Below are 10891 nucleotides of genomic sequence, written 5' to 3'. Positions count from 1 at the left end.
CAATACTTACATAAAACAAATTAGGCTAATAAGCAACCGATAACGTCAGTAAAATAATAATCAACATTAACAACGTTTATAATAATGAATTATGTTCAAATAACTTCGAATAAAAAAAATCAATGCCAACTTGCCTTGATGATGTACTGCCAACGATAAGTGGTTGGAGACATGATACTTCACCATGTGAAGTTCCGTGGTGGGATTGAAGACTTTTGTTCCGCAGAACGGGCAATGATAATTAGAGCAACAGCTCTGGCATCTCTGAAGGACAATCTGCCCATGTCGCAACACTGTTCTGTGCATCTATGAAGAACGTTAAATAAATTTCAAAGGTTATTTATTGCCAAGTTAGCGATGCCTAACCTGGCTAGTGGGTAGCGTGGCTAACCTGGCTAACTAGATAGCTACCTGACTGACAACATCACATGTTAGCTAAGTTATATACATAAGAACATACCAGCAGTATTATCCAAAGCTAATTAGTTTAGCTAAATAGATAGGCCACCTCTACACGTGCGTGCTAACGTTAACGCTACAAACGACCTAACTTACCATTAATGGATGGCAGTTTAGCGGACTAGTTAAATATGTCTTGGCGTTATCAAAAAGTATGGACACTGTCAAAACTTTAACATATATTTAAGTGTGATCATTACTTAAAGACGCACACTAAATTATTAATCTATTCTCGACTATTATTAGTAATCAAAATGCAGACTTACATTGATGAGAGCAAACAATGGACCACCTTCACCGATATGCAGGTTCATCTGGTTGTGGGGCGTCCCGGGCGTGGGGGCGAACTTGGCGAAGTATATATAGTGGGAGGAGTCGGATCTGGATCCAACTCCTCCCAGTGGATTTCATGTTCTGCAGTGAGGACCTTCTCCAAGTCCGACCCGAAGCCCGTCTTTTTTTCCTCAAAACAGCTTACTGTTACAGCCATTAAAATAGACCAGATTTGTATTTGATAGAAAGTTTGTTTTTTCGTTTCGTTTGTTTATCAGAATAATTTAGAGAAATGTTTGGAGTTTTATTTTGTTTGTTTTTTAAATGTAAGTTTTTGTTTTTTAAGTGACCTCGATATCCCAGCGGTATGTGGTCCACAGTGACTTTACTCAGTTTAACCCATATATCAAATCAACACTTGACTAGTCTACAATACAATCCACAGATATAAAACAAACATCAATATATCACAATGTTAGATTTATAGTTTATTATCACCATCTCAGAACAAAGGCATTTTGAACAAAAATAGAGAGCAGGGCAGGCAGCTCTGCTGCGCAAAACCGGAACATGCAAAGTCGCAGTGGTGAAGTAAACGAATAATGAACAAATATATAAAGAATAAATAATATAAAAATATAGAAAACTAATATAGAAAACTTCAAAAACACAACTTTACCGCGTGGCTGGAAATCTCTACGCGGCGCAGAGTATGTGAGCGGAGCGGAGCGGCAACAATTTCCCCTCGGCGCTCCTTGCATTTAATAATCGCTCTGCTCCAGCTCCACTCCTCGCTCACTGATATCAGAAATACTGCTGCGCGTAAAAAAAAAAATCAGTATGTTTGAAAAAGTCGGGCCCCGACGGGCTCGGGCTCAAATGCAGGGTTCTAGCCATGAATAAGCACATGTTGTAAATAAAAGCGCTGAATTTAATTCTCCCTCTGTTGTCTACATGCTCATTATTAGTCTCGTGAAGTTGGAGTCATGAATGCTAAGATAAACCGTCATGTCCTGTTCCAATAAAGACGTAACTTGCCTGAATTAAATACAGCCACTAATGAGCGTCTATATGCTCATCATTCGTCTCGTGAAGTCGCTTCCATTTTGCTGTTCACTCACCGGGTTGATGCTCATGAAATGCTCCAGCACAGCCACCGCATATAAGATTCACTAAAACACCCCAAATTATATTAACATTTACTATATAACCATAATTCCGCTAATAAACATATTCTAAATAAATACAACTAAAAAAAGAAATTGAATGCGCTTTGTCAACACGCATTTCATAATCTAATCATAATCTTTTTTCAAAAATGTAATTGTGATATAACATTTCAGAAATGCAAAAAAAAAACAATGTTTTGTTTGTTATATTTCTATATTTTAGAATATTACTCAGTAAATTAACATTATCCAGCAAATTAATCTTTACTCTTTAGCCTATAAACAGCTTTATAAACCTAATAAAACTGTAGTTTAAAATGAAGTTACATTTCTGCAAAGTTGATATGACTCCTGTGCTTGAAGACAGACATTCTATATTTATTTTGCTTATTGGTAATGTTAGTGTTGCTGCTCATGCTTTTCATAAAATATTTTTATTGTTGTAATATGAATATTAAATTTAACATGAAAGACTGCTAACATTCAACACTTTTTTATTTTTAAGATGACCAAAATAAAAAATAGAGTGAAGTATGGACTTACTTCACTCACTTGAAGATTTTATTTTTAAACAAAAACACTTTAGTAACAGTGCAGCTCTTGTATTTTTTGCACTTCCAGACCCCTCTATTTATTGGTGTATAAATAAGAGTTTTGAACTGTATGCAAGGAGGGAGTGATTGTTATAAATAAAACAGTTTGTTCAGTTCAGTGGTGTTGTAATCATTGTGTCAAAAACAGAAGTATAATAGTAAATAAATATCGGTTATGAATATCGGTTATCGGGCACATAAACATGCAAATAATTGATATCGGTATCGGTAATTAAAAAATCAATATCGGTCGATCACTCATTTTTATCCCTCGTTCCAAAACCGTAAGACCTTCATTCATCTTTGGAACACAAAGATATTTTTGATGAACCTGCATACAGGGCAAGGGTTCTACCATGTTCAAGTTCCAGAAAGGTAGTAAGGACATCATTAAAATAGTCCATGTCACATCAGTGGTTCAACCATAATGTTTTAAAGCTACAAGAATACTTTTTGCGCACAAAGAAAACAAAAATAATAACTTCATTCAATGATTTCTTCTCTCCTGGGATTTAAAATGCATTATAAGGGTATTTTTAATGCATGATAATGCATGCTTAATTTCTTATAATGTGTTGTATCATCTTGTGAATAATCATAACAACAGTAATAATACTTTTTTATTAAACATTTGTGGTACAAAATGTCAAATGTATAAACATCAAATGGCTGTTTAAAAGACGACTTAATGCATTAAATATACAGGTGCATGTCAATAAATTAGAATGTTGTGGAAAAGTTCATTTATTTCAGTAATTCAACTCAAATTGTGAAACTCGTGTATTAAATAAGTACAATACACACAGACTGAAGTAGTAAGCCCAGGTTTCTTTGACAGTGGCCTTCTGCTCATCTGCATTTTTTGGTCTCATTTTCCTCTTGACAATACCCCATAGATTCTCTATGGGGTTCAGGTCTGGTGAGTTTGCTGGCCAGTCAAGCACACCAACACCATGGCCATTTAACCAACTTTTGGTGCTTTTGGCAGTGTGGGCAGGTGCCAAATCCTGCTGCAAAATGAAATCAGCATGCTTAAAAAGCTGGTCAGCAGAAGGAAGCATGAAGTGCTTTAGAATTTCTTGGTAAACGGGTGAAGTGACTTTAGTTTAAAAAAACACAGTAAACCAACACCAGCAGATGACATTGCACCCCAAATCATCACAGACTGTGGAAACTTAACACTGGACTTCAAGCAACTTGGGCTATGAGCTTCTCCACCCTTCCTCCAGACTCTAGGACCTTTATTTCCAAATGAAATACAAAACTTGCTCTCATCTGAAAAGAGGACTTTGGACCACTGGGCAACAGTTCATTTCTTCTTCTCCTTAGCCCATGTATGATGCCTCTGAGGTTGTCTGTGGTTCAGGAGTGGCTTAACAAGAGGAATACAACAACTGTAGCCAAATTCCTTGACATGTCTGTGGTGTGTGGTGGCTGTTCATGCCTTGACCCCAGTCTTAGTCTATTCCTTGTGAAGTTCACCCAAATTCTTGAATTGATTTTGCTTGACAAGCATCTCAAGGCTGTAGTTCTCTCGGTTGGTTGTGCATCTTTTTCTTCCACACTTTTTCCTACCACTCAACTTTCTGTTAACATGCTTGAATACAGCACTCTGTGAACAGCCAGCTTCTTTGGCAAAGAATGTTTGTGGCTTATTCTTCTTGTGAAGGGTGTCAGTGATTGTCTTCTGGACAACTGTCAGATCAGCAGTCTTCCTCATGATTGTGTAGCCTAATGAATCAAACTGAGAGACCATTTTGAAGGCTCAGGAAACCTTTGGAGGTGATTTGAGTTGATTTAGCTGATTGGCATGTCACCATATTCTGATTTGTTGAGATAGGGAATTGGTGGGTTTTTGTTAAATGTGAGCCAAATCATCACAATCAAAAGAACCAAAAACTTAAACTACTTCAGTCTGTGTGCATTGAATTTATTTAATACTCAGGTTTCACAATTTCAGTTGAATTGCAAAAATTAATGAACTTTCCAAGACATTCTAATTTATTGAGATGCACCTGTAGTTAAAGGAACACTCCACTTTTTTTGGAAATAGGCTCATTCTCCAACTCCCCCCGAGTTAATAAGTTGAGTTTTACCGTTTTGAAATCCATTCAGCCGTTCTCCTGTTCTGGCGATATCACTTTTAGCATAGCTTAGCATAGATCATTGAATCCTATTAGACCAATAGCATCGCATTCAAAAATGACCAACGAGTTTCCATATTTGTCCTATTTAAAACTTGACTCTTCTGTAGTTATATCGTGTACTAAGACCGGTGGAATTGCAAAGCTTCAATTTTCTAGGCTGATAAGATTAGGAACTACACTCCCATTCCGGCGTAATAGTCAAGGAAGTTTGCTGCCGTAATATGGCCGAAGCAGGAGCAGTAATACCACGCAGCACATGTGCAAATGCTAAACTAGCTGGGAACTCATTTCTGATAATACTCTGCCTGCTTCGGCCATATTACGGATTTTTTTTTGAAAGTGAAGTAATCCTTTAAACAGATAAAAAAATCTATTGTGTGCATAGGACAAGATTTCACCATGTGTTTTGTGAGAAGTCCATATTTATACGTGATGCTTTGGAGATTTCGGATAAAGTAGAAAAGTAATTAGGACATCAGTCACACATTCTGTGCCTACGTGCCTGTGAACAGAGTGGCAGTGTGGGAAGGAAAGGGTCTGCTGGAGTTTTGGTTTTGAGATCCCACTGCAGCTGGGGCCCCTGACCCCACTGATGTCAACACACTGTGTGATCTAGCAGCATGAGGAGATGGTGTCGTGCTAAGATGTGAATGACTCCTTCTGTTAGAGGTCTATCCAGTGGAAATGCCCTGGAAATTCATTTAGTAGGACTGTGTGCAACACTTTGCCTGTGTAAATTTGTGTTGTAAAACCTTCTTTGTTTTGGTCTTCGCTCTAAGCGCTTTTGGTCTTATCACTCTTTCAGACAAGGCTAAATATGAGGCATTTAGAGTATGATTTTAATCAGCCTTTTACTGGCACACATGATGTCTTCTAAATGGCATTCAGAGAGAAAATATTTTTTTTCATCTTGCTGAATGCTTCAAAAAACATGCCCAACAAAGGTAAAACTTGCACACCAGAGATATGCAAAATAAGGCATTTAATATTGCAAGCAATATTTAATCTGTTATACAGTATATTGAATAATTTCAACTATTTTTTTTTCAGATAAAATATAAATATAACAGCTGTTTTGGGACATTGAGAGGTACAGGCATTGTACATGATTTCTAAATCAGTATAAAGATTTGCTTGGTGGTTTTCTTTACACACTCCTGGCACAGCAGGACAATTCACAATAGGACTGAGGTTCATTTCAGGACTTGCTGTTGAAGTCCTTGTTATGGAAAGGCTTGAATAACAGGAATGCATCAGCATGCTTAAAAGTGACAGAATCTGTTTTATAGCCCAGTGTTACTAGAGAGAGTGAATTTTCACATATATCTTTAGAAAAAATAAAATAAAACTCTATGCACTTTTGCCCTAAAAGACATAATGCATAGATAATGAAAGATATTTATTAATTATTAATTATTTATTTTTTATTATTTTATTATTATATTTTTTTAACTGCTTCAAAATTCTGACCAAGCTTTTATAATGTGCCATTGGTGGTTCATTATAGATAACCATAATAAAAATAATTATATTTAAATTTGACAGTCTGTGATGTCTGAAATGAATATGACCACACTTTTAATCACCAATGAGCTTAACTGCTCTGTTTGACAATATTTCTTAAAGTTATTCCTGCTCTTACCTGTTGAGAAAACAGATGACAAATTATTTTCTCCTAATGGCATTTTGGCTTGTGTATTTTTGTATCAAGTAAATTTTTTTATATTAGCCTAATACAGACTGTGATGACATATTTAAAGGTGACCTATGATGCCCTTTTTTTACAAGATGAAATATAAGTCTCAGGTGACCTGCTCATTATCGCTTAATCAGGTCCGCCCACAGTGCACGTACAACTTCAGAGAATAACGTCAAATTAAAGCACCGAATGACGCATTTCTATAGACAAACTGCATCTAAAAAAGGAAACAGACTGAGATGCTGCAGGAGAGTTACGTGATCCAAGCTGCCCAAAACATGAGAATTCTTTATTTTAAACTTGAAGCTAATTATAGCATAATGGCTTGCCCTGTGAGGCGCTTTGACAGGTCCGTTTGCATCCTCAGCATGAAAACTTTCAGTTTACGGTCATATCCTTATCTGTAAATGTCACAAATTCACACAAGCATTTCCATTTATGCATAAAAGTCCATTCTGACAATCTGTGTTAAGTTTAAATCTTTACTGAATGAGCGTGTCAGACAGGAACACAGACAGGGAGACAATAAATACTCAGCGCAATGTAAAAACAGTGTTTTTATATTGAAACTCAAAATAAATGAGGCTCAAACATTATTAACAAACGTGCGTGTTTATTTTAGCAATTCTGTCAGTGAACAAACAGCCTACAAAACGCTAAAATAAATCAAAGAAATAATACATTTAAATAAGAGAGTAGCCTAAATAAGTGTTTACAGTTTTTCTCAATTGCTTAAACACATTTCTTGAAATTATGCCTCTTATTTGCGAAACTCTAAACACAAATCCACAACTCCTAACTCATTTCCCCAAACTTCCTATACTGAGGTCAAAATGAAGCTCTCCACTCAAAACAATTCAATCTTGCTGAAAAACCAAACTTTGCTTTCAGACATGACACACAAATCCTCAAAAACAAACACACTACAACACAGTTTTACACACTGATGAGATAAATTCAAAACAATACTACAAAAACAATACAAATAAAAAACTTTTCACATGATGAACACAACAAATCTATTCCTTTGCAAGTGTTTTATTCCTTAATTTAATGTACTGTAGAGTACAGTACAAAACAGCAAAAAACAACAAAATAATTATTCTACCCAGCATCCTGTCTTTGGTCTGGGACAGGCCAAAGAACCTCTTCAGCATCACAGGCTAAATTAGCCCTGGCCAGGCAGCAGGGGTAAAATCCTCTTGCATGCCTGATCCAACCCTGGCACTCATCAACTAAAATATATGAGACTGCTTGTCTTCTTGCCCTTGCTCTTCCTCTGTCTCTTCCATGTTGTTGTCGTCATCGTCCTCCTTCTCCTCCTCCTCTTCCTCTTTCACCTCCTACTCTTCCTCTTCAAAATTACACATTACTGTATGTGGGATATTGATTGAAAAAGACTGGATAGGATTCACAGTTACACTTGTACTAGTGGTCTGACAAAAAAATAAAAAAAAAATAAAAGCACACAACGTCATTGTGAAACAGAAAAAAAAGAAATATGGGCACAAAGGTGAAAATAAAAATAAGAAAGTCCACTGTCAGAATTTGTAACTCCTGTGTTGTCCTCTGTCTATATGAGAACTGCTTTATCATTGGTTGATCTATATTATCTTCATTAGTGAAAGTCAAGATTCACTTGAATAATTCATGGCAAATTTACAAAAAGTCTAATAGAAATGTGTAGAATATATGATTGACAGCTTAGGACAACTAGATCAAAAATTTTGCATTTAGGTAATGATTTATACGATGAGCTAATGACTTGATGTTTTGAGGGGTAAGACTATTGCACAGAGAACTACAGTACATAATACATTTTGAGCAACATGACAATAGCAACTGATAATGTAGGAAACTGCAGACAAATGTATATTTCATTTCTGATCTGAGAAATGCACCAAAGTGACTGAGAAAAACTTTTATCCTTTTATCTCCATCGAAGGTTCTGATTGGTGTGTGCTAAATTTTGTCTCCTAGTGTTTCCACTTGGGTAATTGTGTGCTAATTGAGCTCAAACTTCGCAGACTTGAGTGAACAATATTGAATGCTTGTGCTTTCTAAATGACCACATGGTGTAAGCACTGAGAAATGTAGGGATTTGTGTGTAGAGTTTTGAAGTAACAGTTCACCAAATATAACTCATGTGTCAAAGCTAGGAATAGTGTTTATAGTTTAGGGAAATGGGTGTGCTTTTTCAAAAATGGCGTTATAGTTTTGAAATTTTAGTTCAAAAGACTGGTTATAGTGTTTTAGCAATTGAGAAAAACTGTAATAGGCTATTAAACAAACATTCGTTGCAAAAAAAACAACCTCGACAGCTGATCAGAATTACTGGCCGAGTTCTCTTTCTCCTCCCCATTGCACAGCTGCTGTTTTTAATAGCAAAGTAATTACTTTAATAGCAAAGTAATTATTTATTTTAGTTTCTTTAGTTTATAAAGTTAATTTAGAAATACATTTGGAACACGTTTTGTTTGTGAAATTCAAGCTTTTGTTTTTTAAAGTAACGAACAAGCGGCCAGCGGCAGACAGATCCATTTAGCCTTCACGATTTAAATTAAAATCCATAAATATAAAAGTGCTATGTGAAACTTCATTTTTGTTCATAAAGGTAATAGTAATACATTTACTTTATTTAATTATTACTTCACTACTATAAAACAAAATAATTCAAATCGAAAACAAATCTGTTTTAGCTATAGCCCTAATTCATAAAGATACATTTAGGCTTTAAAAGCACGTCCAGTGAGCAGATGCCGAGTCACGATCGTCAACTTCATCTTTGCGACACTGACTCAGAAAATACTAGTTTATTAATAAATAATTCGAAGAGGAAGCGCTGCCAGGTCTCTAGCATCAAGGAGTAGGCAAGAGAAGCCATGTTCAGAACAACAGTTCATGTTCTTCAATGTTTCATTCATGTTTAGGACAATTCATGTTCAGAAAAAGGTTAAAGGTTAAAGAACTGTTAATACAGACTTTTGAATCTGAATACAGTAGATATAGAAGACTGAAGAAACCACATATAGTCGCTGACTAGCGAAATCTAATTATTATTATTATTATTATTATTATTATTATTATTATTATTATTGTTAAGTACTGATTGATTGATTGATTTTCTTATTAATTTTTAATTTATTTATTTTTTCATCTTGTTTTGTGTTAAAAAATAAAAATAAAGAGATTTGAGAAGATTGGAATTTTTTTAACCAAGCTAATTTTGTAGAAAACCTGAGGCAGCCTAGCCTCACCCGGACTCTGCCTCCAGCGGCCCCCAGGTAAATTGAGTTTGAGACCCTTGGTTTAAAGGTTTGCACAGCAGTGTCATAGAAAAAAACAGTTTTGGTTCCCCAAATAACCTTTCAGCGAACAATTCTTAAAATAACCATTTTTTTAGTGTAAAGAACATTTTGACAATCTAACAAACCTTTTTCCACTGTAAAAAAAAAGAAAAAAAAAAAAAGAAAAAAGCTTTTGTGGAATGAAAAGATTCCATGGATGGTAAAGGTTCTTTGTGGAACCATTGAAGCCAAAAAAGAACCTTTATTTTTAAGAGTATACAGTTTTCTGAGCACATAACCCAAGCACACGCACAGAAAGCAGCTGTCAAACGGCTTGCAAATACTAAACTAAGCTCTCTTTCATGTCTTGCGCTTAAACTGTAAAATACACACAAGTTGATGTTAAAAACACACAGGAGTTACAAAAACAGTCAGTTATGTCTGTGAAGGTAAACAACTGGAAAAAAATTGCATGTTTATATTAGATCTGTGTGGCAGCAGCGTAATATACAGTAAATAAATCAATAAATCCACTGCTTTTGATTCTAAATAGTGTTTTGTGCAGCCACTGACAGAACAGTTAGAATGCTTTGCTTAAACTTTTGCCTAGTGTCAGAAACTGGCACACCGTTGTCACTTGTTAAAAACAAAATGGCGCAACGTGGGTGAAAACGTGCAGATTAAGGGGCGCTAATATTATAATAGGACCAAAAACACCCCCAAAGCATAATCTTTCCACCTGGACAGTGGGGATGGTGTTTTTGGGGGTCATAGGCAGCATTCCTCCTCCTCCAAATACAGGGAGTTGAGTTGATGCCAAAGAGCTTGATTTTGGTCTCATCTGACCACAACACTTTCACCCAGTTCTCCTCTGAATCATTCAGAAGTTCATTGGCAAACTTCAGATAGGCCTGTACATGTGCTTTCTTGAGCAGGGGGACCTTGCGGGCGCTACAGAATTTCAGTCCTTCATGGCGTAGTGTGTTACCAATTGTTTTCTTGGTGACTATGGTCCTAGCTGCCTTGAGATCATTGACAAGATCCTCCCATGTAGTTCTGGGCTGATTCCTCACTGTTCTCATGGTCATTGAAACTCCACAAGGGAGACTGACAGTTATTTTGTGTTTCTTCCATTTGCGAATAATTGCACTAAGCTGCTTAGCGATGGTCTTGTAGCCAGTTCCAGCCTTGTGTAGGTCTACAGTCTTGTCCCTGGAGAGTTTGGAATCTGATTGATTGATTGTTTCTGGTAACGAGCTGAGAT

The 10891-nt window shown here is 36.0% G+C and overlaps 1 protein-coding gene across 1 annotated transcript in view; it reads left to right on the top strand.

Annotated features, from left to right (window-relative positions):
• Nucleotides 1-10891, top strand: part of adamts7 (a disintegrin-like and metallopeptidase (reprolysin type) with thrombospondin type 1 motif, 7) — a 96062-nt gene that overhangs the window by 78445 nt on the left and 6726 nt on the right. The window lies entirely within an intron of this gene.

The sequence above is a fragment of the Garra rufa genome, chromosome 3 (genome assembly GCF_049309525.1).
Source record: "Garra rufa chromosome 3, GarRuf1.0, whole genome shotgun sequence".
Taxonomy (NCBI): domain Eukaryota; kingdom Metazoa; phylum Chordata; class Actinopteri; order Cypriniformes; family Cyprinidae; genus Garra; species Garra rufa.
The sequence above is the reverse complement of the archived record's forward strand: the minus strand, read 5'-3'. Positions and strand labels throughout refer to the sequence as shown.